The sequence below is a fragment of the Semicossyphus pulcher genome, unplaced genomic scaffold (genome assembly GCF_022749685.1).
Source record: "Semicossyphus pulcher isolate SPU_LCO1_2020_fin unplaced genomic scaffold, fSemPul1.0.p SCAF_20, whole genome shotgun sequence".
NCBI lineage: Eukaryota > Metazoa > Chordata > Actinopteri > Labriformes > Labridae > Semicossyphus > Semicossyphus pulcher.
In genome coordinates this window covers 6,984,765-7,011,304 of record NW_027211694.1, presented here as the reverse complement: position 1 = coordinate 7,011,304, position 26,540 = coordinate 6,984,765, and the positions used below count along the sequence as shown (strand labels likewise).

At 40.9% G+C, this 26,540-nt stretch overlaps 1 protein-coding gene across 4 annotated transcripts in view; it reads right to left on the bottom strand.

Annotated features, from left to right (window-relative positions):
- The window catches only part of anks1b (ankyrin repeat and sterile alpha motif domain containing 1B), a 244,029-nt gene that overhangs the window by 182,112 nt on the left and 35,377 nt on the right, over positions 1-26,540 (bottom strand). The window lies entirely within an intron of this gene.

Genomic DNA, 26,540 nt, shown 5'->3' with positions numbered 1-26,540 from the left:
TGTGCAGTGTAAAATGACAATATTTATCTTCTGAGAAGCAATTAAACACCTGCTCTAAAGGTGATACATGAATGATGTGGGTTTTGTCCTGTAGAAACAGAAGCTTCAACTTCATCATGGTTGGAGCTTTTAAGAAGATTAAGGAGACCAGAATCGTCTTGTTTGTTTGCTTTGTTTTTCTCTTTAATTGGGTTTTGTTTCTTCTGTAATTCCTTCATACATAAGAATTTTTACTTTAATTTATTTGGGTCCCGAAGCGAGAAGCATAATTTCTCATTTGAGGATTCCAGCCAGAAGACTTATTTCATCATTTTGGCGAGTAAAGAAAGTCACTGAGGTTGCCTCTTGTACTCGCAAAAGGCTGAGCAGAGCAAGCTAATAAAACCACATAAAACAAGATCTCATCATGATAACCACCCACATTTACATACACAACATACACACACTATAACACAAATAGAGCGCAGGGTTTTCCCAGGGCTATAATTATATGACCTCTGTTTTTTCACATGAACTCAGAGAGCGTCAGAGAGAAGTACTAATTAGTTGAATTCCTTTCTGAGAAGCTCTAGGCCAAAACGTTAAAACTCCTAGAAGCAACTTTATTACCTTTTAAAAAAAAATACAGACAATGTGACACAGAATCTAATGAAATGGACGGCCTCAGGATGTTAATGTGTGTCTTACAGTCTCTCTCAAATATCCATATTTTCACTGGAATATGTCTGAATGTTTCCTCTAGCAAAATCCTTTAAAAGTATTAATTTTATGCAAGCTATTATAATAAATGCATCGCACTTTTACTTCTTTTTCCCCTTTAACTGACATATTCTGATTCCTCAGATGAATTTTCTCTTGGCTGAAGCTGCCAGTGAACAGTTAAGCTTTGTGAAGGCAGCAGAACATTCACTGAGTTTGACTAGAAATCAACACAATGATCAAGGTCAGCGGTGTTGCGCATTGAGCGTGTGCACACCAACACACATAAAGCTGATTTAAAAGTGGCAGTAAGGGCCGCACACATATACAAACAGAACACAATGTACATGGATCAATAGAACAAGTGTGCTTGAGCAAAGGATGCAGAACATTCTGCTTTGCTGAACCTTAAGCTGAACTAAATGATGACTAAAGAAGGTTATATGCAAAGCTACATTTTTAGACAAAATTAAATTAATATTATAAAACCACAACTACAAAACAGCAGAAATAGAACAGATAAAGGTACAAAAATACACCTGCAGTACGTGTGCACACACACACAGTATGTAACACAGGGTTCAGAGGGCAAGAGACCACAGACAGAGAGACACAGCACAAGCTTGTTTCTATTGAGTCAGCTGATCTCTGTGTGTGTGTATGTGTGTCCATATCGATCGCACTGCAATGCTGCTGACCCCTTTCAGCGCTGACCTATAGAACCAGTAAGGCGGGCTGTTAAAAAGAGCAGACTGGCAGAGGGTGAGGGGAGAGGAAGACCGCAGGATGCAGGAAGATAAAATATGATGGAGGCAGAAATAAAGACAATAAGGGAAATTAATGCTTGTTTCAACTCTGCTAAGTTAATTTGGATAGATTTGATTTCCACAAACATTCACCATGGAAATGACAACTTTCTGTTGTCTTGTATAGTCAGATTATGGTATATTGCCACATATAATACAGACGTTTAACACAAACAAAAACACACATCAACTAATTTAGAGCTGATGTGTTGACATTAATAAGTTAAATCCTCTTAAAAAGCAAGAAATCTCCTTATAATAATCGGCTAAAAAAAATGAGATAAAGTACTGCTTTGTTTAAAAAAAAGCTGTGTCGTGCTCGAGTAAATAAAGCACCTGTTTTATTTAACACTATCACCAGGTCTAATGCTAGTTAGCGGCTACAAGCAAGGATGAGAGCCGTTTTTCCATTAGCAATGTCTTTAACAGAAGGCTCCCTTCTTACATACGCTTGTAAAATTAATAATTTGAAGGCTTGTTATTAAGGTTTTGTATTTCTCTTTACTAGTGTAGTGTTAACAATGATACTTAGACAGTTATTTTCTGCCCTGGACCTCAAAGCATTTTTTAAGCTGCAAAAAATTTAGGCTACACTTATATAATTGAATTTATATCATAAACAAGCAACTACTAGACCACTTAGATAAGCTAAAAATGTTAATTGGGATGAGCTAACACACTTACTTGCTTTTTGCCTAAAATGAGATGAGCGTTGATTAACTTAGCTTAGCTTGGAAAATGGGAACAGAGTGACACAGCCAGCATGGCTCTTTCAAAAATTAAACTCACCCGCTATCGCCTCTAAAACTTAGTCAATGATAACCACATTTTAAAGCATGGAGAGAATGAGGCAAGCCGTTTCCCCCTGTGTCCAGTCTTTATGCTAAGCTAAGCTAACAACCTCCTGGCTCGAGCTCTATACATTACACGCATATGCGAGCACAATCATCTCACTCAGATTCACATGCTAGCAGAACGCACATGACAATGACAACAATGCTAATGCCATATAAAAACAACAGAACAGTTGAATATTACATTACATATACATACAACAATTCGTATTAGAGGTGTTTAAAGACCTTGCAGTTTCACTTACTTGCACCATCAACATACAACTCTAACAGAGCTTGTTTAATACATCAATGCTATTCTATAGCATTTATGACCCTAATCGTCAATTAGAAACATTTTTAAATGCCATTGCAATATCCAGGCGAATTAAAGCAACATGCTCCATTTCCACTAAGCATTCTAATTCAATCCCTCATTAATCACATAAAATGACGTGGCTGGAAAAGGAGCAAATGTACCAAACACTCCTGTAAGCCGTTTTCTACATCTGATAGCTGTTCACTGAACAAACCCAACCTTGAACACACACACACACACACACACACACACACAGGCGCTGTTACCCTGAAACAACTAATCTGTACACCAATTCATTAAATACTTGCTGTACAAAGAGTCTTTCATGTGAGCAACGCTGTGCTCAGCTCTTAACACAATCCAGCTCCCACACACACCCACAAATGCAGCGTGTTAATGCACAAACACAGCAGTCATACCTCAAGTTGAATCACCTTCATAAAATAAGCCTGCACAAACAAATATATGTGGCCACTTTGTGAGGTAATGTGTAAACCTTGTCCTCAGTGAGCGTGAGCCTCGCTGTGACAGCAGGAGCTGAACAAGGTGTTGTGTTTTCTTTTGCTGCTACATATGTGTTTGGAGCGACACCAACAGTGGGTGTCCCTAGTGGGTGCTAACACTTAGCAAGAATTTTTGCGGGTGGTGGTTCTCAGAAGTACGAACCAAATACTTGTTAACACTTTATTAGTCATTACAACGGTAATGTGGAGGAGGTTGCTCATATTGACGTAAAAAATGACCCACAAAAAAGTGACCAAACTGTGCTTGAAGCCTTTTTCAGTTCATGTTTTAGTTTTATGGCACATTTTCTGTTAAGTTTGGCTCAGTGTTGTCTTTTTATCAACCATGTGTACAGCAGAAAGGAGCTATATCAAACAAAAAAGCTTTGAGCTGCTATTAGCAAGTGAAGAGCATCTAGCTAGCAGCTAATGACTAAGCAATTTTTCTCAGGATCAAGAGAAAACAAAATCATACATTTCTTTTAAAAAGGGGGGTGCATTTTTGACATTATATCATGCGAACACCAATGTATCAAAACAATACACTAATGCTAATGGTGCTCAATATCTGCTGAATGTGTAAATACGCGAATGTATGCTAATAGCAACTTTACATGGCATTAGGCTGTTAAGATTTAAAAGGTGATTAGCTAAGCTTACAGACTGATAACAGACAAAAATAGCTAGCCTGGCTCTTTCTGAAATCAAAAATATTAAAATAACTCATTGTAATGTGGATGGTGTCGCTCGCATTGACAATAACAACAGCTCTACATAAATGCTAATGATGTTCAATCTCTGTTGAATGTGCTAGCAGGCAGTTGTATGCTAATACGTTAGCCATAGCAACTTTCCAGGGCACTAGCCAGAGTTGCATAATCGTTAACTGAATTTCTTGAATATCTTTGCCCCAAACTATATTATTTAAGCATTTTTAAGTCCTTATTTTGTGTTTTTCTTGATTAAGTTCTTAAGTTTCATCATCATCAAGTTCTCAAAAACAAACACAGAGAGGCTGCCCTGAAGAATGGCTTTAATTCAAAGAGAAATTTACAGCAAGTCTGTGGTACACAGTGATGAGATTATAGTCACATATAACTCCTGGTGTTTTTCTTTGACTGTATTCTACTACTGTTTGACATTCCTGCACAGACACATATAGCTCTGCATTAATATTGCATTTTTATTCTCTGTTGCAGGGTAAAACTGCCTATAATATGTATATTTATGAAGTCCACCGCATAAAAAAAATGCCAGAAGGTACAAAAACATGCACTCTGCACCTTTTAGAAATGTTGTTGGATAACAACCAATTTTATCTCTGTGAATCACTTCCTAACGAGTTTTCTTATCACAGCTCTTCATTTCTGCTCCTTCATGTTCCACCTCTAAAAGTCCCACACACAGTGTGGTGCCATATCTCTTCTCCATTGTTTTCTGTGCTTTCAGTAACAGCGTAAAGCCAGCCAGCTGAGTTTAAATAGAATTAGTGGGCATCCTGAGATTAGATAATGGAGGAGAGGTGCTGCTGCAGGAATGCAGACTCTTGCTGGATTAGTCAAATATGCAGACGACGTTCTAGCTAATTAACCTCAGGAGCTGCAGTGATGGAAAGCTCCCAGGGAGAAGCTGTCTTAGTTGTTGTGTATGTGCGTTTTTGTAGAACGACTGCTGCCGTAGTTCACATTTATATTAAAGTTTGTTGAAGGTCTTTGCCTCTTTCTAAGCATTATGCAAAAGCAATCACAGATTTTGGACTCAATCTTTACAGCTTGTTTCTGTCCTCTTCTGTCTCTCCTTTTACCTTGCTGAGGGCCATCACACTAGTTTTTATTAAAGCACTTAAAGGTAAAGGGGTCAAACGCCACAAAGGGCCTCCCAGCAGGCAGAGCGAGGCTGCCCTCTGTTTGAACCCTTCTTCAATTACAGAACAAGAGTTTCTCCTCACCTTTACGAGGAGCCTGGCCTTCTGTAGACTAAAATGTTAATGACACAATGTTGGAAAACTAAAAAAGAACAAACCCTTTTGGTTGTATCCAAAAATGCAAGTGTTTCTGAGGTAATAGTGAAGTGAACTTTGGAGTTAAAACACTGCAAACAAGAGCTGAAATGACTCCCTAACTCTTTAGAAGAGCAATCTATTATACTGTTATATTTACAGGTTTAACGGAAGACCAGAAATGTCTTTCAAGTTGCAAAAAAAAAATCTAATTTTGGATGCCAACTTCTTAATCTGTGTCTCAAATGAAAGCCTTCATTTGCTGCTTCTCACCATGGATGTTAAAGCTGCATTGCATCGCAGCAAACATCAAAGCGCAGCATTGTCTTCAAAGGGAAGGAGCGAAGGAGTTGGGAAAACCTTTGTAGTCCCGGATTCTTTTTAAAGAGGGAATCTTTCTGTGGTGTGGAGGAAAGTAAAGTCGACTGAATCCGGCAGCAGCTTGTTGAACTTCACGCCGCTTTATGAAGTGAAAGTTAAAGGCTTTTCTACAGAAACTCAACAACAGCAGTAGCTACAGGGGAAATCAAAGAGGGAACCAATATGAGGCCAGGTATGTTTGCTATCAGAGCAGATAACGGCAGACAGGAAGTAGGCTCTTTTCATATCCTGTTTTGAGCAAGAAGCAGAAGAGATACCTGCAGATTAAGAGTACACTACCTGATATGAGCTATAGGATGATGAAAACACACACACAAACACACACACATACACACACACACACACGGTCACGCATTCATTTTTCTTTAGAGCTGCTCTTTGATGTTTAAACCCCAGCTCACGCAGAGACAGTCCATCCCCCATGATGCTTTAGGGCATGAATATTCTGCTTTACACACCACTGTCTCGCGCAGGTGTGCAGGAATGGATGAGGTTTATGTAATATGTGTGTGCGTGTGTGTGTGTGTGTAGTGTCACAGGTGAGATCAGCTCAACCATAGAGAGAGGCAATTATAGTGCAAGGTGAGTATAAACCCTCAAAAGACCAATTAAGTGAAAGCCAGCCTACATGTCTTTCTCTCTGTCCTCTTACCTTCTATTCTCTCTCAGCTGCTATTTTCTTCTTCTATGGTATAAATATATAACCTGCAAACAAATGTGCATATACAAGGTATTTACTACGTGCATATACAGAGTGATGGACAGAGTAGAGAGAAAGCAACAACCGCACAGAAGTTTGTGTGTTCATGTACGACAAACCTGTGCAAAGGATGCAACTGTGCAACTTCCCCTTATTGAACACAGTATGATTTAAGCTGCAGACTGGTCAGTGTTAACTGAGTGTTAATTTAAACAAGATTAATCAAATGTAGTTAATGCTACTCTTGGGGCCCCATATTTCCTTTAGACTTCTGAGGTTTTATTCTATTCCATCGATCATAGTTGGTTGTAGCAGCATGTTAAATAGTGGAGCAATGAGCCCACAAAGGTCAGGGTGAAACCTGCGAGCAAGCGAACATGAATGTCAACGATGCTGCAGGTTACAAATTATTCACAAAATTGACTACTTGGCTGAAAATCTTAGCTGCAGAAGGAAAAAAGGTGTAAAAAAATCATGAAAAAGTCTTCACAGGGTACCTTTAAAGGTGTATTGAACTGATTTAGCAAAGAGTCAGAATAGTTTGGCCTCTGCAGTTCGATCTATAGCCCTTTTTACACTGTGGTTCCACCTCAGCGCCATAACGAAGATCCGCCGTCATGCAGCCTTTGCCATTTTACATTGGACAAGCCACACCGGTGTAAAGCCGCCCCAGTGTGTTTTTTATATAGCATTCCGCTTTCGTGACATTCTGCAGACTTTGTGACATCACAAAATATTGCATTGTAGTCCAGAGAATCAATTATAATATTGTCTCGTGGTGAAGCTTGTGATTTACATGCCTACTTGGTAACAGTAATACAGAGATGCTTTTCAAATCATAGTTCTCAAAACCGCAAAAAAAAAAAAGCTGCCGTTATAAACTACAAAGTACAGTTAGTATAAGGTACAGGAACAACAGAGACACTCTGCTCCGGTGGCGTCTAATATTACAAAGTCTGGTTACTAATAAATTCACTGCCTCCCATCAATAATAAAACTTGTTACACCGAGCGCCCCCTACAGGCCTGGAGGACTTTGTGGACTGGATTTGCAGCTTCTTTCTTGTGCTTGTGTTTTCTGGGTTTGCATCGTTTCTGTATTTGCAGCACGTTTTATGTTAATGAATTTGTTTTGGCTTTTTGCAGCACGTTTTTTCGTTTGCAGCGGGTCTCTATCGTTGCATTTGTTTTTGACTTTTGCATGTGTTTTTAAATTCACCTCGTTTCTGAATTTTGCAGACCGTTTCTTCTAAAGGAAATCGTTTGGGCTGCTGCAGCACGATTGCCCTCGCCACTGTAACTTTCTAAAAAAACACCATATATATTTAAGAAAATATGCAAATACAAATATATTGAAATTAACTAATGTAAAATATACATAATGTATCACTATCTTGTATATCTGTATGAAGCCAATATCAGCTAATGATATCCACTCTGTCAATATATCAGTCGCCTATTATTACCAGAAACAGACCGCACATCATCACTACATCGCACACATCACTCTGAGGATTTCCCTCGGTTACCACGCAACCCCTGACTTGACAGAAATCTCATTTTCACTTCATATTCCCACGACATCATGAAAAAATCCCGCTCACACCTCCACAACTCAACAGGCAATCCTGCACTCCTTTCAGACGGAGCGGTGTTTCCTGTTTCCCTCCCTCCATCTCACCTCCCTCTCAGATCTGTCTCTCTCTGCTGCTTCAATTCAACACCAATTACAGTGACGGGTAACTCCACTCCACGGTACGGCTGATGCAGGGAGAAGAGATAAAAATATATCACCAAGTCCCAGCTTGTCAAATAAAGCAGCTATTTCTGACTATATTTGAATATTTGCAGAAGACATGACTGCAACGAACAGCACAGAATAACAACTCAATATGAGGCCGCGAAACAGAAGTGCCGAGCTAATCTGTCTGTGATCTCGGCCGCCTCATCAGCGTCGGGCAAATCCCTAATTTGCTGAACTGATTCTTGTAAATTTGGCTCATATGTTTTGCATATTTAGCACAACAGCAGCTCGCCTCTACAAACCTCCTCGTTAGCAATATTGTTCATTTGCTGGAGTTTCGCCCCAGTGAGGGACGCTATCCAACTTGCAGAGCAGGCCTACTTTTAGCTAAACCGCTTAAAAAAACACTTAAGGGAGACTTTCAAATAAGGATATATCCCTTAAGTGGATGTTCATTCCAATTATACGCAGCTTCAGTTCTCTGTGAAAGGCCTTATTGACAAGTTATAGCAGACTATTAAAGGGGGAAACTGTATCTCAGTACGTACTGAAGAGTGGTGCCCAAAGAGGTCCTTCCTTCTTTTACTGCATCTTTTATTAAAACATGAAAACTAATTACCAAAGAGGTAGACATTTATAGCACATTTTGCATTACATGTTAAAGCTGAAGAAAAAAAGCAATAAATATCAAAATAACTGTAGTTAAATGTTTAATGAACTAATCTGCAGTAGATGCACCGCAGCCTCGCCCCAACACCCAACAGCAACTGTGAGAGCTACATGAAAAACAGAGTCGATGTATGACTTCACATGTCCATGAAAACATGTAATGCACTTTTACGTTCCAAAACAAAAGGATGAAAAGCACATGTTAATTTCATGCCTGCACCCTGAGTATGAAGCTACAGCCTGCAGCTAACTTAGCTTAGCATATAATCTGGAAATTTAGCAGACGCTTTTGTCCAAAGCGACGTACGTCTGAGAGTTAATACAACACAAGCAACGATCGAGACGGGGGGGAACAAAGACAGTGCCAACAAACAGCTTCAAGTGCGATCAGACACAGGTGCCGACAGGCAGTGCACTGCACATTGAAAACCAGTCGTGCTGCTGCGTTCTGGATCATCTGCAGAGGTTTGAGTGTGCATGCAGGAAGGCCTGCCAGTAGGGAGTTGCAGTATTCAATGTGTGATATTACGCCTGTACCAGCAGTTGTGTCGCACGCTCTGACTGTCTGATCTTCCTGATGTTGTACAGACAAATCGACATGAACGAGCAATTGAGGCTACGTGAAACTAAAAGGTTAGCTGGTCGTCAGTCATGACACCCAGGTTCTTGGGCAGACTTTGTGGGCATGAGTTTGGTTGGTCCAAAATGGATTAAGCTCTGTCCAAAGTAAAATACTTTTTACCCTGCTAGCTAGTTCTTTACCCTGTTTGCAGTCCTTATGTTAAGATAAGTTAGCCAGCTGCTAGCAACAGCTTCAGAGTACAAGCATGAGTTTGGATTTTCTCATTAAGCTGTCAGCAAGAAATCGGAAAAAACATTTCCCATAATGTTTGACAGTTCTTTAATTTGATGCATTAGATAATTACTGTAAAATAAATTCAGATGTCCACAGAGTCACGATGAAATGTCTGTGTTTAAAAGGATCACTGCTTTAAAAGATCACGTTGACAGTTTGACTCACAAGTCCACAAAAATGTGCGAAGGAGTGGAGAGCATGTAAAGGAAATGAGAGGTGCCGCTCAGTGTATAAATGTATAAAGATAAATATGTGGAATGTATATGGATAACTAAGCAACAAGGTCAATCAGTCAGTGACAAACAGCCCCAAAGGATCAAACATCAACTGGCACTTTCTGAGGTCAGGAGGCCACCACACCCATCACAGGAAGTCATTTATCTCTGGGTCAAACTGACCTTTGGTGCGCCACGGAACATGGAGGGGAGGCAGTGGGTCAAACACACACACATACAGGCACTGACCCCACGCTTTTATCTGCACTCACCAATAATTAAAACAAGACAGAAGTAATCGATAGCTGCACTCCTCCCCGCTGGGATTTAGTGAGCTTATTGATCATTCTGCTGTCCTGAGGGTTAGTTACACGTCTGGAGAGGAAGAGCCTCTGGTAATACATCACGGGTCAGACAGTGGCATCATTTTTTAAAGTTTTGTTAACGTATTTTACTGTAAATGTGTTTTTTCATGTGTTTTAAGCACTTTTATGGTTCAAAACGTCCATCTAAAGACAGGGCAGGATGTTAAATTGAGCTGTTTTGAACATCACAGGGCCCCTGTTGGATCTGTATTCAGGTCAGTGAGATAATGTCGGAGTGGCTGCAGTAATAAATGGGCTGGTTATCCCTGGACACAGAGGAGGACTAATGCCTGCATTTGTCTAAGACTCATTTATTACACTCACACACTCACACACACACTTCACTGAGGCAATTACACACTGATAATACGTGTTTAAACTTACAAAATCCAGTTAAATAAAAGATATTAGCAGTCCTCAAATGTCCACTTGTACTGTGGAAAACACTGTACAGAGAGAGCCAAATGCCCCTGACCTTTGACCCCTGTCACAAGCAGACATGTCACCAGAACAGGATGAAAGGGCGTGGGTTTAACCAGAGGAAGGAACAGAGATGAAAGCAGCTTCTAGTGCGACAAAATTATATCGTGCAGCTCGTCAAAGAAAACAACATTAAAAAAGAGACAGTTAGAGGGTGAGACGGCCGTCTGAAGACAGCTGAATACACTTACACAGACACAGCTTTATCAGAGCGCTCCGTCTATTTCCAAGTCTTAAACAATCTGGCAGTTTGTCTGTCAGCCCACCTCCTTAAATAGGGATGGAAACATCCCGACTCTGTCCCGAGCTGACTCCTCAGGCTCTGAATACAGAGTACACATCAAGCTGGCAGCTTTTTTCTTAGAAGCAGCACAAAAGGATTGAAGTGATTTTGTATGAACACGTGACCCCTGTGACCTCGCTAGAATTAGTGTTTTTCTTACAGGGGTTTGGTTGGGGACCCCAAGAGTCCCCGAGAGGCTTAATTTCAGACCTTTTACAAAAGTTGGCTTTTGATTTACCACTATTAAATACTTCCTGTTATGAGCCCTATCATTTTAATTATTGCTAAAATGTAAATTATTTTTTCCACTTGAATTAAATGTGTCATTTTTGCAAATTAGCAAAGGATCTGTTTACTTTATAGCCGAGGTTATTTGCTTTTGTTTAAATGACTCAAAATGTCGATCTATTTGTTTTTGTCCAAAAAAATCTACAGGTTTTATTTTTGGATTTTTAACTTTATGATAATTATTTAATGAAAAAAATACACATAATGGATCCTTAACAAAATGTTTGTGTATATTTTTGCCAATATGTCTGATTTAAAACTAAAAAATATCGGCATCCTCCTCATGAATTCAGTACTTTTTAGGTCATAATAATTTTAATTAAAAATAATAATAATTAAGCCATAAAATGTTCAAATCCTATACCACAAATTATTTTTTAACATCATTGATTCAATGAATAACGTCTTAACAAAGTCGAAAGTTGTAGCCTGTGAGCATAACCTTTGCTGGCTGGAAAGACGGCTCACAGGTAAATGTCTCCAAAGTTTTAACTGTAATTCTGTGAGTACAAAAAAAACCAATTTGTAACATGCTCATTATTTCCTGCTGTCTTTGCACTCGGTTAAAGATGGCACCTACAGAGAGTAAATCTGTTTCACTTTTACAGACTTTTTACCTCAAATAATTCTGACTTGGTTGTTTGAGGCTGTACATGACATTAAAATGAAACTTTTTCAGAGTTTATCCTGTGAACTTAATCTCTTATTATATCATATCATCATTTTAATCTTATCAACCTCAACCGCTCTGAAACAGGGCTTTGAAGCAGCTCATCCTGTCAGCATGAGGAGCTAACGCTAGCTTAAGCAGCTAAAATGCAGGTTAGCTCTTCTCATTCCTGCATTTTAGCTGCTTAAGCTAGCATTAGCTCCTCATGCTGACAGGATGAGCTGCTTCAAAGCCCTGTTTCAAAGCTGTTAAGGTTGATAAGATGGACAAATTTATGTTATCTTTAAACTTAACACAATTTTTTTAAACTTTAGTTTAATTCTGTTTACATTTGAGGTTAGAAAACGAACACCACTGATGTAATTTAGTTCTTAATCTGAGCTAAAGTGCTAATTTCTCCAATGCAATATAAGCAACATTTTACATATTTTTAGCTACAGAAAATAATGTAATTTTGAACCATAATTGGAAAAAAAGTAAGACATGGAGACAGAGAGAGAGGGATGGAGGCAGACTACATTCCCTCCTCTCTCTTCAATCACACTGAGAGGAGCCGAGGTGCAGAAATGCCTGCAGTCTGCTCCACCGCTGCCACTATCGATTTACACTGCAGCCTTTCCAATCAGTCACAATCTGGAGAGCTACAAACAATCCTTAAGTGCGTGTATGAACTGTATGTGTGTCTTCCTCCGGCAGTTCTCCTCACAGTAAGTAAGTGACAGAAAGTCTTAGATCTCCACTTAACAACAGGCAGGCCACAAATCCATCGGGCCGAGCATCGACTGGGCTCAGATCTGTAGCATTACAGATGGGAAACGTCCGCTCTGGATCTCGATCTAAACGGGATAAGTAATCCATAGAGCGGGACGGAAACAATCGATGCATTTATACTGTAAATCTAGTGAGGAGAACCCAAGTGAAGTTCTTTAAGACCCTCTGTTTTGACCTTTGAGATTGAAATCTTGCTTTGTAGTTTATTTGCTATACTGCATGAAATCCCTGAGGCGCTAACTAGTCACAGTGCTTTGGGGGATTTGCTAACATGTTCAATATGGCAATGCCTTCACGCATATGTTTAGCAGGTAAAATGTTCAGGATGTTCACCACCTTAGTGTAGCATGTTAGCATGCTAAAACTGGATGACTAGTGTTAAACTTCAGGTACAGACGCAGCTGCTGTAAATGCCTCCAATGTGTCGTTAATGAAATGTCAAAAGATCACAAAAGTTAACACAATTCATCCTCTGGGGAACATGAATGATTGTAGCAAAGTTCATCCAATGGTTGTTTAGTTAGTTCAATCAAAGCCACGAATGGCAACCTCGTGGTGGTGCTAGGATTCAATATCTGGGGGCCATGAATGTCTAAAAGAAAATCTAAAGTGGTCGATACAATGCTGGCTAAAAGTAGCATGGCTAGCATGACTTAAAATGCAAAACATTATCTGGTCACAGTAGAATAGAGCTGCTACACCTTTGCATCAAAAGGAGCCAGTTGATAAGGTTCGGGCGTCTGATTAGGATGCCTCCTGGGCGCCTCCCTGTGGAGGTCCAACTGGGAGGAGACCCTGCTGGAGGGATTATATATCCAACCTGGCCTGGGAACGCTTCAGGATCCTCCAGGAGGAGCTGGAAAATGTTGCGTTGTTAGGTTTGGAAGTTTTGGTTGAGTAAAACAAGCTACTTGAAGAAATCCTCTTTGATTAGAACCGATTAAGCTTTGTAGAGACCAACGACAGCACTTCCCTTGTTCATTTGAACAGGATAATTTAATTGGCAGCCTGGTTCAAAAGTTGAAACTGGATAAATTTTTGCGGAATGCAAAGTCATCCATTAAAAAATTGCAGTGGCCTGTTAGTCACAAGCAGAACGAGTGCACTTAAAATGACTCTGTTACACAAACTGGATTTGTTTAAACATATGTTTATTGTCTCACCAGTGCCAGAAGCAACGCTGCTGCATTTTTTACAAAGGCTGTTTTAGGCCTCGACTTTAACCCATAGTGAAACACAGTTAGTTGCTAAATGAGATGCACATTTCCAAATATACAGAAGGGAGCTTTTTGAAGGGCAGCCATCTTTTATTTTATGACCATTGTGATTAACTCATGATCTGTCCAGTGTGCACCCCGCCTCCCGCCCAATGCCAGCTGGGATTGGCTGTAGACCCCTGTGACCCTCTCAGGGTAAGCCTTAAAGCCTTAAACTGCAGTGGTATTTTCAGATTTCCCATGGTAGTCTGAGGATTTGAACCACCGACCCTTAGACCTACTTGTATTTATACTCACTTCCCCTGGCAAAAGAGCTCACTCTGAATAAACTGGAAACAGAATTGATTATGAGAGGTGCGAGGCCAGACGCCTGCATCTATAAACCGTATCAAATATTTTGCTCTGTTTATCATAATTCACTTCTACGTCTGAGGTCAGTTCAACTTGGCACATGCATTTTTTACGCCAAGCTTATTTATCTTCAAAATAAAGTGCAGAGATTTTCCAAGTCGATTCAGCCTAAATATCATCTGGCAACTCATCAGGTTAGTTACAGCCACGCCAAGTCTATCTTCATTACCCACTCTGCCACGAGGAAATTAGCCGTGCAGCCGCAGTGGAAATCATGATAAACTGATATCGAAGGGAGAGTCATTATGATGGAAAACAGAGGAGGTGTTGAAAGTACAGTGGAGGTGAACTGAAGAAACAAACAGTTCAGCTTGGTTGCAAACTAAACATTTATGTTAGTGTTCAGTGTCTGTGCTAAACTTACAAACACTTTCAAACCGTGTCGGTGCTGATTAGAACAAAGCTTCCGTCCGGCGGCCGTGTGTGTTGCACGGGAGTGTAAACAGCATAAAGGGATCAGTAGCAGCTATCCATGGCTATATATGGTCTCACAGAACGTCTCCGTTTACCCAGAGTCCTCTCCATGTTTCTGTCTGCTCGCTCACTTCTGCAGATGTCTAAACAACGAGCGCCTGCTCTCATCGCGCTCACGTGAGACATCAGAATCAATCATTATTTTTCCCTAATCTTTAAAACCACAGAACTTTTTTGGAAAAGGCCTGGGCCAAAGATTTAAATAGATGGAAAAGTATAATTAAGGAAGAAAAAATTATGGAGAACATGAGTCATAAAATACAAAACATTGAGGACATATTGGACAAAGATGGATGATTAAAAATTTGAATGATCTATGTAGGAAAAGAAGGGTCACGAAGACGCAACCCAACCCCAACCTGCCATACAACCGTCCTGGGATGAATCAACAGCAACTGCTACTGTGAGGATTATCTACATAGTTTTATGATAGAAAACTGAGAAATGCAGAGTATTCATGTGCTGAACAGCTGTTTCTTTCTCCTGTTCCCCCCTCTGAGAGTGTATTACGCCTGTCAGCAGGACTGCCGCATCCCATTTAAAGTGCTCCGACCGCAGGATCACACATCTGCTGCTGCAGAACCGCACAGGTAAACACAACGCAAAGAGACGCTGAAACACACAGACACCGAGCGCGCCGGGGTCAGAGCTGATTTGTTAGGATTCTGTGGGCATTTGTTCTCACAACAGGATGCACCGGGATGTGAGGAGACTATTATTGCAGGAAGATGAGATAATTACCTGTATCGATGCTTTTATTGTGAAAAGCACACTCGGTATTTGGTGATTGTGTATTTCTCAGATTAACTGCAGGATTAGACGTTGCTTTGAAGACTAAACATTTTCCCCTACAATTGTTGGTTGTTGTGGTGGTGACAACACGCAACACAAGCAAACAAAACAATATTATTGCTTTGTTTAGTGTATTGACAGTGTATGTCTCACTCACAGTAACTGGGCAGTTGCTCAGATATCACTGGGCACTGATCCTTTGAGTTTGTAGTGTTGGGTCCATTTGCCAAGAAAGATATTTGTTTGACTTTCTCCCAAGAAACATGAAAAATAATCCTCGTCCTGCTGTAAATGCTCGAGAGCAAATAGCTTTGAAGGGGTTTTAACCTATAAGCTGGGGCTTTTTATCAACTCCTGTCAGCGGCTGAGAAATAGCAACAATGGTAAATTGTTTTTTGGAAAAGGCTTACAGCATCTTTTCATGGACTAAATCATCAATTTTGAAGAGAAGTGGCAAACAGCCTCCTGTCAGAGTGTTGGCTTAAAAACACAAAAACAGCTTACAAAACCAGTATAGCTTCCTGTTAGCCCATTAGCTTGTAAAACAAACACAGCTTCCAGTTAGATTGTAAGCATACAAAAACTACACTTCCCATTAGCCCATTAGCTTACAAAACAAATACAGCTCTGTATTAGCCAATTAGCTTATAAAACAAAAGAGCTTCCATTAGTCCATTAGCTTAAAAATCAAACACAGCTTCCCGTTAGCCTGTTAGCTTACAAAACAAATGTAACTCCCATTTATTCTGTAAGCTTAAAAACATATACAATCTTCTTTTAGCCCGCTAGCTTACAAAATAGCTTACAAAATATATATAGCTTCCTGTTAGCCCATTAGCTTATAAAACAAACACAGCTTCCAGTTAGCTTGTACAAACACTACACTTCCCATTAGCCCATTAGCTTACAAAACAAATACAGCTCTGTATTAGCTAATTAGCTTATAAAACAAAAGAGCTTCCATTAGCCCATTAGCTTAAAAATCAAACACAGCTTCCTGTTAGCCTGTTAGCTTACAAAAACAATATAGCTTCCTATTAACCTGTCAGAAAACAAAAAAATGCAGCTTCCTATTAGCCTGTTAGCTTACAAAACAAATGTAACTCCCATTTACTCTGTAAGCTTAAAAAACATATACAATTTCCCTTTTAGCCTGTTAAATTACAAAACAGCTTACACAATATATATAGCTTCCTATTCCTATGCTTCCCTTCCTCCTGTTAGCCCATTAGCTTACAAAACCAATATAGCTTCCTATTAACCTGTTAGAAAACAAAAAAATGCAGCTTCCTATTAGGCTGTTAGCTTACGAAACAAGAACAGCTTCCTATTAGACTGTTACAAAACACATACTGCTTTGTGTTAGTCTTTTAGCTACAAATATAGCTTCCTATTAGGTTATTAGCTTAAAAACAAATACAGCTTCTTATCAGACTGCTAGTTTACAAAAGCAAGTATTAGCCTGTTAGCTTACAAAACAAATACAGCTTCTTTACTAGCATGGTAGCTTGAGAAGGACATGTAATAGTTTCAGTCACTGGCAACACTCAAGGTAACATGTTATAACTTGTCTGTTTAATATCAGCTGTACAAACACCATTTTGCCTTCCTTTCAGTCTTTATGCTAAGCTTAGCTAAGCAAACCAAGCATCTTCTGGCTCTTGCTTCAAATTCAATGAAAAACATTACGTATCTTAAGAAGAAGCAGCTCTAATCAGCTGGCTTTCAGAGTTATGGTACGTTATGTTTGTGGTCTACTAATCTATTTCTGTTCACTGTAAAAGAGCACAACAGCAGGTATTGATTTTAAGTAATTCATATATGCTGCTGATTCCCAATAATGAGGTGAAATGAAACTTGGATGAGCCCCGAGGGGGGGAGGACTCGTGGGTTAATAATTGATTAGTCAGTGCAAAGCTACATCTATAGGTCAGTGAGTCATTGGTGTTTTCTGTATTGACTTAATACACTAAGAATGACATAAAGGCGATACAGTATATTAGCTTAGAAGCAGTGAGTGTATTTAAAGGGATAGTCTTTGTTTGGTATATTGTCATGCTGTAAGTTTAAGGCAGTAGGTGGTTAGCTTAGCTTAGCATAAAGTCTGGCTCTTTCCTAAGGTAAAAAAACAAGCATTACTGAAGGTCATGATTTAATATAGTGTAACAGGAGATTTTGTTATCTGCAGACAGGGCCCAGGCTAGCTTTTGACCCCTGTTTTATGCTAATTCATGCCAACTGTCTCCGGTCTCACATTAAATAGACAGCTGTGAGTTTAGTATTGATCTTCTCTTGCAACTCTCAGAAAGCAAAAAAGCATTTTTTTCCCAAAATGTCAAACAATTCCTTTTAACAAGCTTTGGAAACAATGAAGAAGGCAAACCACAGAAATCCAGCCAGAGAAACAAACACAAAACAGACATGGGTTTTGTCTTTAAACACATATTCTGTGTCTCCAAATATGATGAGTCATTTCTTTCTGTTCCTTTCACTTTTAAAAATCCCACACGGAGGAGGTATATTTCAGGTGTTAGTTGAAACAAAGCCTCCCCTGAGGCCATCACCGACACATTTTCTGCCCATCCGTCTCTCCAGCGACTTCACTGATTGCGACAGCTCATTACTTTCACCTTATTTCCATGTAAATATCTTTGTGTCCTGCGGGCAGTGAATGCAGCTTTCACTATCTGTCTGCCTCCATCTCAAAGTCACTTTCTCACCCTCGCCATCTGTCTCTAACTTTAAACAAAATTATACATTCCCTTTCACAAGATTTTTTCTTCCATTTGAGCTGCTATTCTTCCTCTACTTGCCAATCACAAACACCCAAAGAGACTACACGCACACACAGAGGCACACATATGCGCTGCCAACTTGTGTTCACACACAGCTGCATGCAATTACCCGCCACAAGAACGTATTTAAAACATGAGAGTCTCTGGCCCGTGCTATTTATCAGATCGATCAAAATAGCTCGTACATGAATGTCTATAAGCCTGCCAAGTGTGTGTGAGTGTGTGTGCAGGAAGTAGTATGCTGCATACGGTGCATCGGAGGGTTAAAACTGTCTCAGCCTTGCAAAGTCCTGTCCTGAATCTGTGCTGGATTTTTGGGATTTTAAGGTGAATTACTCTCCTCTTTCTGACTCCAAACGTCCAAAACATCTGAATGAAAATCAAACCAATTCAAATCCCTGTTAAAAGGATTCAATCGCTGCACCGTTTGAGTGAAACTGCTTCGAAATCAGAGCGCCCGACACAGAACTGGAGAGGGAGTCGTTCATTCAATCGAGACGGTTATTGCATGAGAGGCAATTAATTTACCTCAATTATGCCTTCAGTGAATAAACATCCAGACGCTGCAGGGTTTAAGCTTTCATCCTCCGTAGCTCAGAGGCTGTTTGTAGTGCGATATCAACCAAACAAGTCACCTGATAGCAGGTTTTCACTGCTGCATCATGTGACATACATGATACCTACTTGTTTCTCTTATTAGCACAAAAGGCTCTCGACACTTTGACCTTGAAAGAACGCACATAAAGCGTCCTCGGGCCATTCCCCGGTGTAAAGCAACTATGAGTACAAATGAGCTCCACACACAACAAGCTGAGTCTTTTGTTGACCAGGAGTGTATAACAGAGATTCAGCCGTTTTTCCTTTTCCTGTGTCTGGTAAACTGGTCACTGTTATACTTTCATTTATCACATTCTGTGCATTTTAAAAAGGTGTCCAAAAAAGACAACACATCACCCAATGCTTGCATCAATGTACTGGCTACCTGCGATCCTTGACTGAACCAAGCAAGCTGTTCTTAGAGTAATCTTTCCTTTGCCTGCGCAGCCCCGACACTTTGGAGTAACTGTTCCCGAAAAGATGGGTGGGCAAATAAAGTGACGTCTATTTAACCACTTAAGACTGACTTTAATGTGGTTTTGTGCCTCTTACTGTAGGCTGCCTTCACACTGGTTGTGCAAAGACAGAGTAGGACGAACAACACACCTCTGTTTAAAAGCTAACTGATCAGTTGGGCTGTGACAGTACTGAATTTTCCTTGCAGTTCAGCGGTTAACCGCCGCTCCCAGCCCGCTGCTGGATGTTTTGTTTTTGTCACTGCAGTGCGTCATCAGACGGTAAAACACAGCATGAGTGGTGGGAATGTGAGTTTAGCATCACGACTAAACGTATTTGTTGAAATGAAATCCATGGTGACGGGCTAGTGGTTCTTGTAGCAGCTAAACTAGCATGTCGCAGAATGCACACGGGCTTGTATGCGCCGACTAGATGCGCAGAGGGTTGAAGCAGCGGCGCTCTGACAGCAAGGTTTCTTCTGCTGAATACTGTGATTTTAAAACAGGTTTGTACTTCATAATGTGTTCTGTATGGGAAAGATGAGGTGCTTCCCTGGGATGCATGGATAGTGAGATAGTGAGGTTGGAAGTGTACCTAGCAACATCACAAAAAAAAGCGGTGATGACAGTCCACCCGCAGTAGGCGTCACATAATCGCAGTATTGCTGTCATGTGGTTGCTGTCACAGCGTTACCAGGGAAACCAAACATATGCTCATACAAAACACTCAAGATCTGTACCCTGGATATGAGATTATCTTGCACAATTACTGTCACATATGACGCACACGTTGCATCACAATTTGAATGATCAGAAACAACACAAATTCTGCTGTTTGCTTTCACACAAAAGGCTTTATAAAAGTAAAATGTCACTATTATTATTAGTGCTGTCTCGCTTGTGATTTCACGCTCACAATGCTTTTAAAAAAGCTGCTTTCGGCCTTGTTTATCTCTGAGATATCTGTGAATGGAGCTCGGTTACAAAAGGAGTAAAAGCTCTTCTGCACCTGACTCACAATAGAGGAGGAAAAAATAGGTGTGATACAGTGAATCAGGAGCCGCAGGTGTGCTGGGAGAGACATCTATTTTGCAACTGAATGGGTCTCTGAGGCTGTTCTCGGCCGTCTTATTACCTGGCGTTGCACTTTGTGTCGGTCTTGTGCGCGCGCAGATGTGTCGCTGCTCTGATTCCCACAGAGATGCCCGTAATCCCGCAGTCGCTCTCCGGCACAGAGCTCGGCGTAATTCGGAGCACGCGGGGTCATTTAAAGAGAAAAACAAGGACACAGCCGAGTCGTAATCATCACTTCTCAGTCTCGCAAACACGCACGTTGAGCACACCGCCAGCTCTGCTCCATCATTACAAATCCACTCACTAACAGGGAGGAAGACGCCTGTGGAAAGAAGGTGCAGACAAACAAGGACAATTTAAAGACTGAGACATAAATCTGAGGCCACATTGAGGCAGTGTGAGCACGCTGTGTTATTACATATGAAACAGCCCTGCAGTTTTTACACATGCTATAAATACACAAGACTATAAAGGCCAGTGGATGCAGGGGAATGCTTCCTGTAAAATCACTAAAAGCCAGTAAACAGCAGAGCCTAAATGGCTCATTTCTGCACAACAGAACTGTGTGCTTATGCATGACAAAATCAGGAGTGTGTGTCTGTACAAGCAGCAGACGCTTATGTAAGAAAGAAGTGGAGACAAAGAGAGAGAAAGCAACGAGGGTCATATTACTCCATTATCAGTCCCCGTGCTTCAGTAAATCCTGGTAAGAGGAGAAGTAGACGAGGCCTAAAAGGTATTTACAAAGCACTCCGAATCAAAGAGAGACGCCCGTTAGTGTGTTAAATGTGCTCTCGTGGTTAAGAGGAGATCACAGAGCGACCACAAACACTGTGAAGTCGACCATGTGCGCAGAGAGAAAAAAAAAACCCAAGAAAACTTTTCACTCGTTTGCAGGAATTTGAGGCAAATTTTGGCCGATTTGCATTTTTCTCTCACTCTCCATTTTCTCATCTTCTCTCCCTCACTGACTCGACCGCGGCGTGGGAAATGCCCACTTGGCCCAAATTCGAGGAGAGGAGACGACAGGAGGAGGCCAGCGTGGGAAACTCCCACACTCATACTGGTATTAAATGATGGTGCTGTAAAAGCCACTGCAATGAGATAAGCTGACTGACAAACTGTACGACAAAATGACACTGATTTCTGAGCATACAGGAAGTAGTTAAATGAGTCTCTGCCTGGTCTGGCTTCAGTACATGTCACTTCCTCTTCTTATATTTGCATTTAAAACAGGCAGTTAACTTTTTGCATGACTTCCTGCTCGTTTGTTTATCTGTTAAACCCGACAAGGCTGCAGAAACGTTGTAGATCTAAATGAATGCACTCTTTAAAAAGGTTATGTAATGAACAACAGGCGTGTTTTGAATCTCAAATGACCTTTGTTCTCTTTAATTCCTTCTTCTTCATCTTTAAAAAGACTGATATTGATTGCACCGCAATAACCTGTCAGTCTGCAGAAAGTTGTTTGCGCTGTGCTCTGATTAGTGGTACCTCACAGTGCTGCTCCGAGACACAGGCTCCTGTCATGTGGTTGTGTTTATGCCTGTAGGAATGCTGCAAATCACATAAACAGGCTAATTTTAGCCTGAACATGCAGAAAGACAAAGGTCCATTTGAGTCCCCCCTCTCTCCCTCCCTCTGACCCTGCTCTCTCCTCCTTGTTCCCCCCTGGATTACATCATAATCTCCTCCATTACTTTACATTTATAGGTATCCAGAGAGAGTCTCCCCAACGTGCAAAAACAACTGCTCAAACAGGATGTCTTTTAATATCGGTTTCGTTTTTTTGTTTCTTGTCACACATTGATGCCCAAGGACACTTTGACATGTGACTGTAGCAGACAGGGATCAAACCACCAACCTTCCAATTGAGACCAACTCTACCACTGAGCCACAGCCGCCTCTTAGCTTAGTTAGCCTGATGTGCAATAGTACCTTATCTATCTATCTATCTATCTATCTATCTATCTATAGTTAAAATGACAAAACAAGAGGATAAAAATCATTATAATAATACGATGATTTATAACCACTCGACAGCGACCCCATACCTATGACCGAAACACAGCCGTGCTGATATACAGTATAACAGCACTCCCTACCGTGTGTTATTGCTTAATTTTGGTAACTGCCAAATAATGACCATTACACTTATATTTTTACTAGATTAAGTACCATGCTATTTTTAGTGCTATGGGACCTACTGTGAATCATTTCATTGTTTCTTTCAGTTAGTTTCTACTTTTGGGAATCCAGTTTCCATCTAACCCTCGGCCAACTCATTTAATACATTTAACACATTTGACTGTTTGTCGAATATCTTCTTTTTTTGTTTCATCACTTTTTTCACAATTTCTGAAAACACAACTTCAGTAGGCAGCTTTTACCCTAAACATTGCACAGTGATGATGTAAGAGTGATAAAATAGCTTGTGAGATTTGCTGGTCCTGAGTGAGTTGCTGGTTTTATGATCTGCTTGTTCTCTGCTTTACTCTGTTTGCTTGGCTGTCAAAGCACTTTGTAAACTCTTGTTTTTAAAGGTGTTATATAAATAAAGTTATTATTATTATAAAAGGCTCCAGAACAACTACCAAACGACTGCTTTGTCGACATACTTTACTATATTTTAAGCTTTTTTAAATCTTCATCATGTGTGCCAATTGATACACTGCTGCAAAATGTTTCAATATGTGCTTTTGTTATCAGTACATACTCTACATTTACTCCCTTCAACACATTCGGTATCCTCCATAATTCTACTTTATGTTCTGCAGCTGCACTGTCGCTATTTTACCTCAGGAATCATTGAAGTTTGTCCTCTGCTAGTTTGCAAAGCGGAAGTTCTTTTACGGAACAAATCGGAGCCCCTGATTGGTCAGAATTCAGCCTTGTTAGAAGGATAAGCTGGTCAGAAGCAGCCGAGCTGGAGATTAAAATGCACAAACAGTCCCACAGAACCAAACCACACAGGTCGTCTATGGTTTGTCATTGCAGCTCCTCGCCAAGCAGCTTTGCGTGTGTGTGTGTGTGTGTGTGTGTGTGTGTGTGTGCTCCTGGCACAGGGATTTCCCTCCATCTTCCCCTCTCTTTATGATCCTTCCTCTCTCTCTCCTCCTCCAGCTCATCACTCCTCTTCTTCTCACTTCCCCTCTCATTTATCTCCCACCGTCCTCCTCTCTCTGGGTTCACTGTACCCCCCCCCCGCCGCAGGCTCTCAGGCGCTCCTCCAATCACTCTCTCTTCTCTCGCCGTCCTTTCTAACCAACGACAGAGACACAGAAACACCGGGAGAGATTTCCTGGGAAGACACATCCCTGCTCAGCACGCACACACAGAAACACACACACAAACCTCACAGCCAGGCTCATGAAATATGCATGCACACATGGATCGCCCTGTACTGTACTTTACCGAGCACATACAGTATGACCTACTTCATATGCAGCACAGGAGACCACAGAGGAGCTGGACGGAGCTTTATTTTGAAAGGAAACACTTGGATTATGCAATATAATTCAAAGCAAAGACCTATGGGGAGGATATGTGACTTCTCTGGGGTGCTGCTTGCAGAGCTGAAGTCCATAGATCCATATTCATGATCGATGCGGTCAGCAAAGCCAAATACACCTAAGCAACAAACACAATCAATCACAGTCTTGGCTAAAGATCGTCTGCGAGCAGCACTCTGCACTGTCAGTTGTTAATAATATGTCTGCCGAGGCTGCAAAGTGGCTCGTCCAGGTTTCCTGTCTCGGTTCAGTAACTCGGGTCATTATAAGGTTAACAGCAAGGGTCAGACGTGTCAGCGCACAGGTGTAAATTAGATAATGGCACCAACCTAGATCTTTGTTTGTGGTGCAGCAGAGTGATGCATCGTTATGAGGTTATATATTTCTGGAGGGAGAGTGTGCCGTAAATGAGTTAAAACAGATGTAGCACAATTCCCTCAATTATCCTTGGGCGTGCGTACAATGCATCAATGAAAATTACTTATGTTGGAGTGTTTTTTTTTAACAGGATTTGAAGCCCAGTTCTGCAGGAATAAATTCCATATCGGACAATGTTGCACCCTTTGATGAAATAGTGTTCTTTATGTAGCAAGGTGGAAAGTAGTGGTGTCGGGGTCAAGTGGGAGATGGGTTTTTGCCGTTGGCGATACAGGTAACAACTTTTAAGTAACTGTAACCAAGTGTTTTAGTGGCCCGATCTTAAAGAGGGATATTATGCTGTTTCACATTTTACCTCATATATATAATGTTACAATGTTGGATGTGCAGACTAAACGTGGGTGAAGTTTCAAATCTGTAGGTAAAAGTATGTTGGAGTAATCCCCTGCTAAAAAAGTGTCAGTCTGCAGGCTGCTGTGAACGACGTTCACACGTTTGTTTGTTTTTTACAGCAGACGCTACAGAAGAGCTGGCCAATCAGAAGAAAGTAGGCTTGTAGGGGCGGGGTTTCTTAAAGAGACGGAGCTGACTGAGTCGTTTCAGGCAGAGGCTGTATGAGGGCCTGCACAGAGTTTTTTTTAACTGTAAATTATGCTAAGCTACTCCACAGGTATCACAGAGTGAAATATATAGCTTGAAATTAGCATAATACCCCCCCTCCTTTAAAGAATTGTTCAATATTTGGTAAAATATGCTTGCTTGATTAGAAGATCAACAGCACTCTATTACCTGTCTGTTAAATATAAAGCTATAACCAAGAGTTGGTTAGCCTAGCTTAGAATTAAGCTGGAAACAGGGGGAAACGGCTAGCCTGGCCTAGTCCAAAGGTTAATATTTCAGACACCCAGCGTCTCTGAAGCTCACTCATTTACACATTTTATCTTGTTTGTTAAATCCATACAAAACTGGAAGTGCAAGTTCAACAAAATACACTTTACGTTGACGTATTTTAGACCAAAGCTAAGCTATTTGTTTTATAAAAGCTTTCTTCTTTATGCTAAGCTAACTGTCTCCTAGCTTCAGCTTCATAAGGTCCAAGTGTTCTTGAAAGATTCTTTTTTGGGCCTTTTATGCCTTCATTTAGAGAGAAGACTGTGGATAGCACCGGAAACAGGGGAAGACGGGAGAGTGGGGGACGACACGCTGCAGGTTGCCGAGGGCGGGAGCCGAACCGACTGCCGCCGAGCCAACAAGAGCGGATAGTGTAGAAAGAAGGAATCAAAAAAAACATGGTCAATATCAGCCTGGAGATTGGGTGGCAGAAAGTTCCACTTGACTCTAAAAGAGTTCGCTGCTGCAAGAAGACATCTCACAAACAACCTCCAGTGGAAGAATACGCTGAATGTGATAACGGGGATAAAGACTTAAGCAGAAAAACAAGAGGATGATTGTGGCACAAATTAGCTAAAGTTAATCAAGACTATATCAGCTAAACAAACACTGCAACTACAGCAGAATTGTGCTGCTACTGGTGTTTTCATAATTCGATGTTTGAATTATTGATCCTTCTCATCCAATTACCAACTGTTCACCTCCCGGCTGTGTGTTCGAGCGGCTGCGATCGGCACATAATAATCTAATTCAACAGCATCTTAAAGCTCAATTACAGTAAATAGCTCGGGCAGGGAGCCAGAAGTTTATAAGCGTTTATGCTGGCGGGATCAAATGTTGAGTCAGCGTGTAATTGTTTTTGAGAACTGGCGAGAATTTGCAGCGACTACCGGACGGCCGCTTTATGACATGAACACGAGCGTGTTGGGATTTGAGACGCATGCTGAGTCAAAACCTGCAGACGCTGACCTGTGTGTTTCTTACGGATCAGTGTGAATCGGCCCTGACCTAGAAAAAGGCCACAGCGGTGTGTCATGTTAGAGAAATGTCTGTTTGGAATCAAAAGCACCCTCGATATCATATGATACACTTCCATCTGCTCTGCGGCTCGGCACATGTCGGATTCCTCTTCACTTACTGTATGAAGGAAGACGGGACGGGCGTGAGGAATGCGAGTGTGCGCGGAGACGTCTCGCTTTGCATGCCTCAGCTTTACAGCTTCAGGCCAAATAATGAGACCAGAGAAAAACATAAAGAAGCACGCGCACACATACAGAAAAACTGCTGCGTCACCGTCCCAGGCAGCCAGGCTTATGTAACTCAACACCTGGATGCAGTGAAAAGTGAGCTTCTATGAACTCACA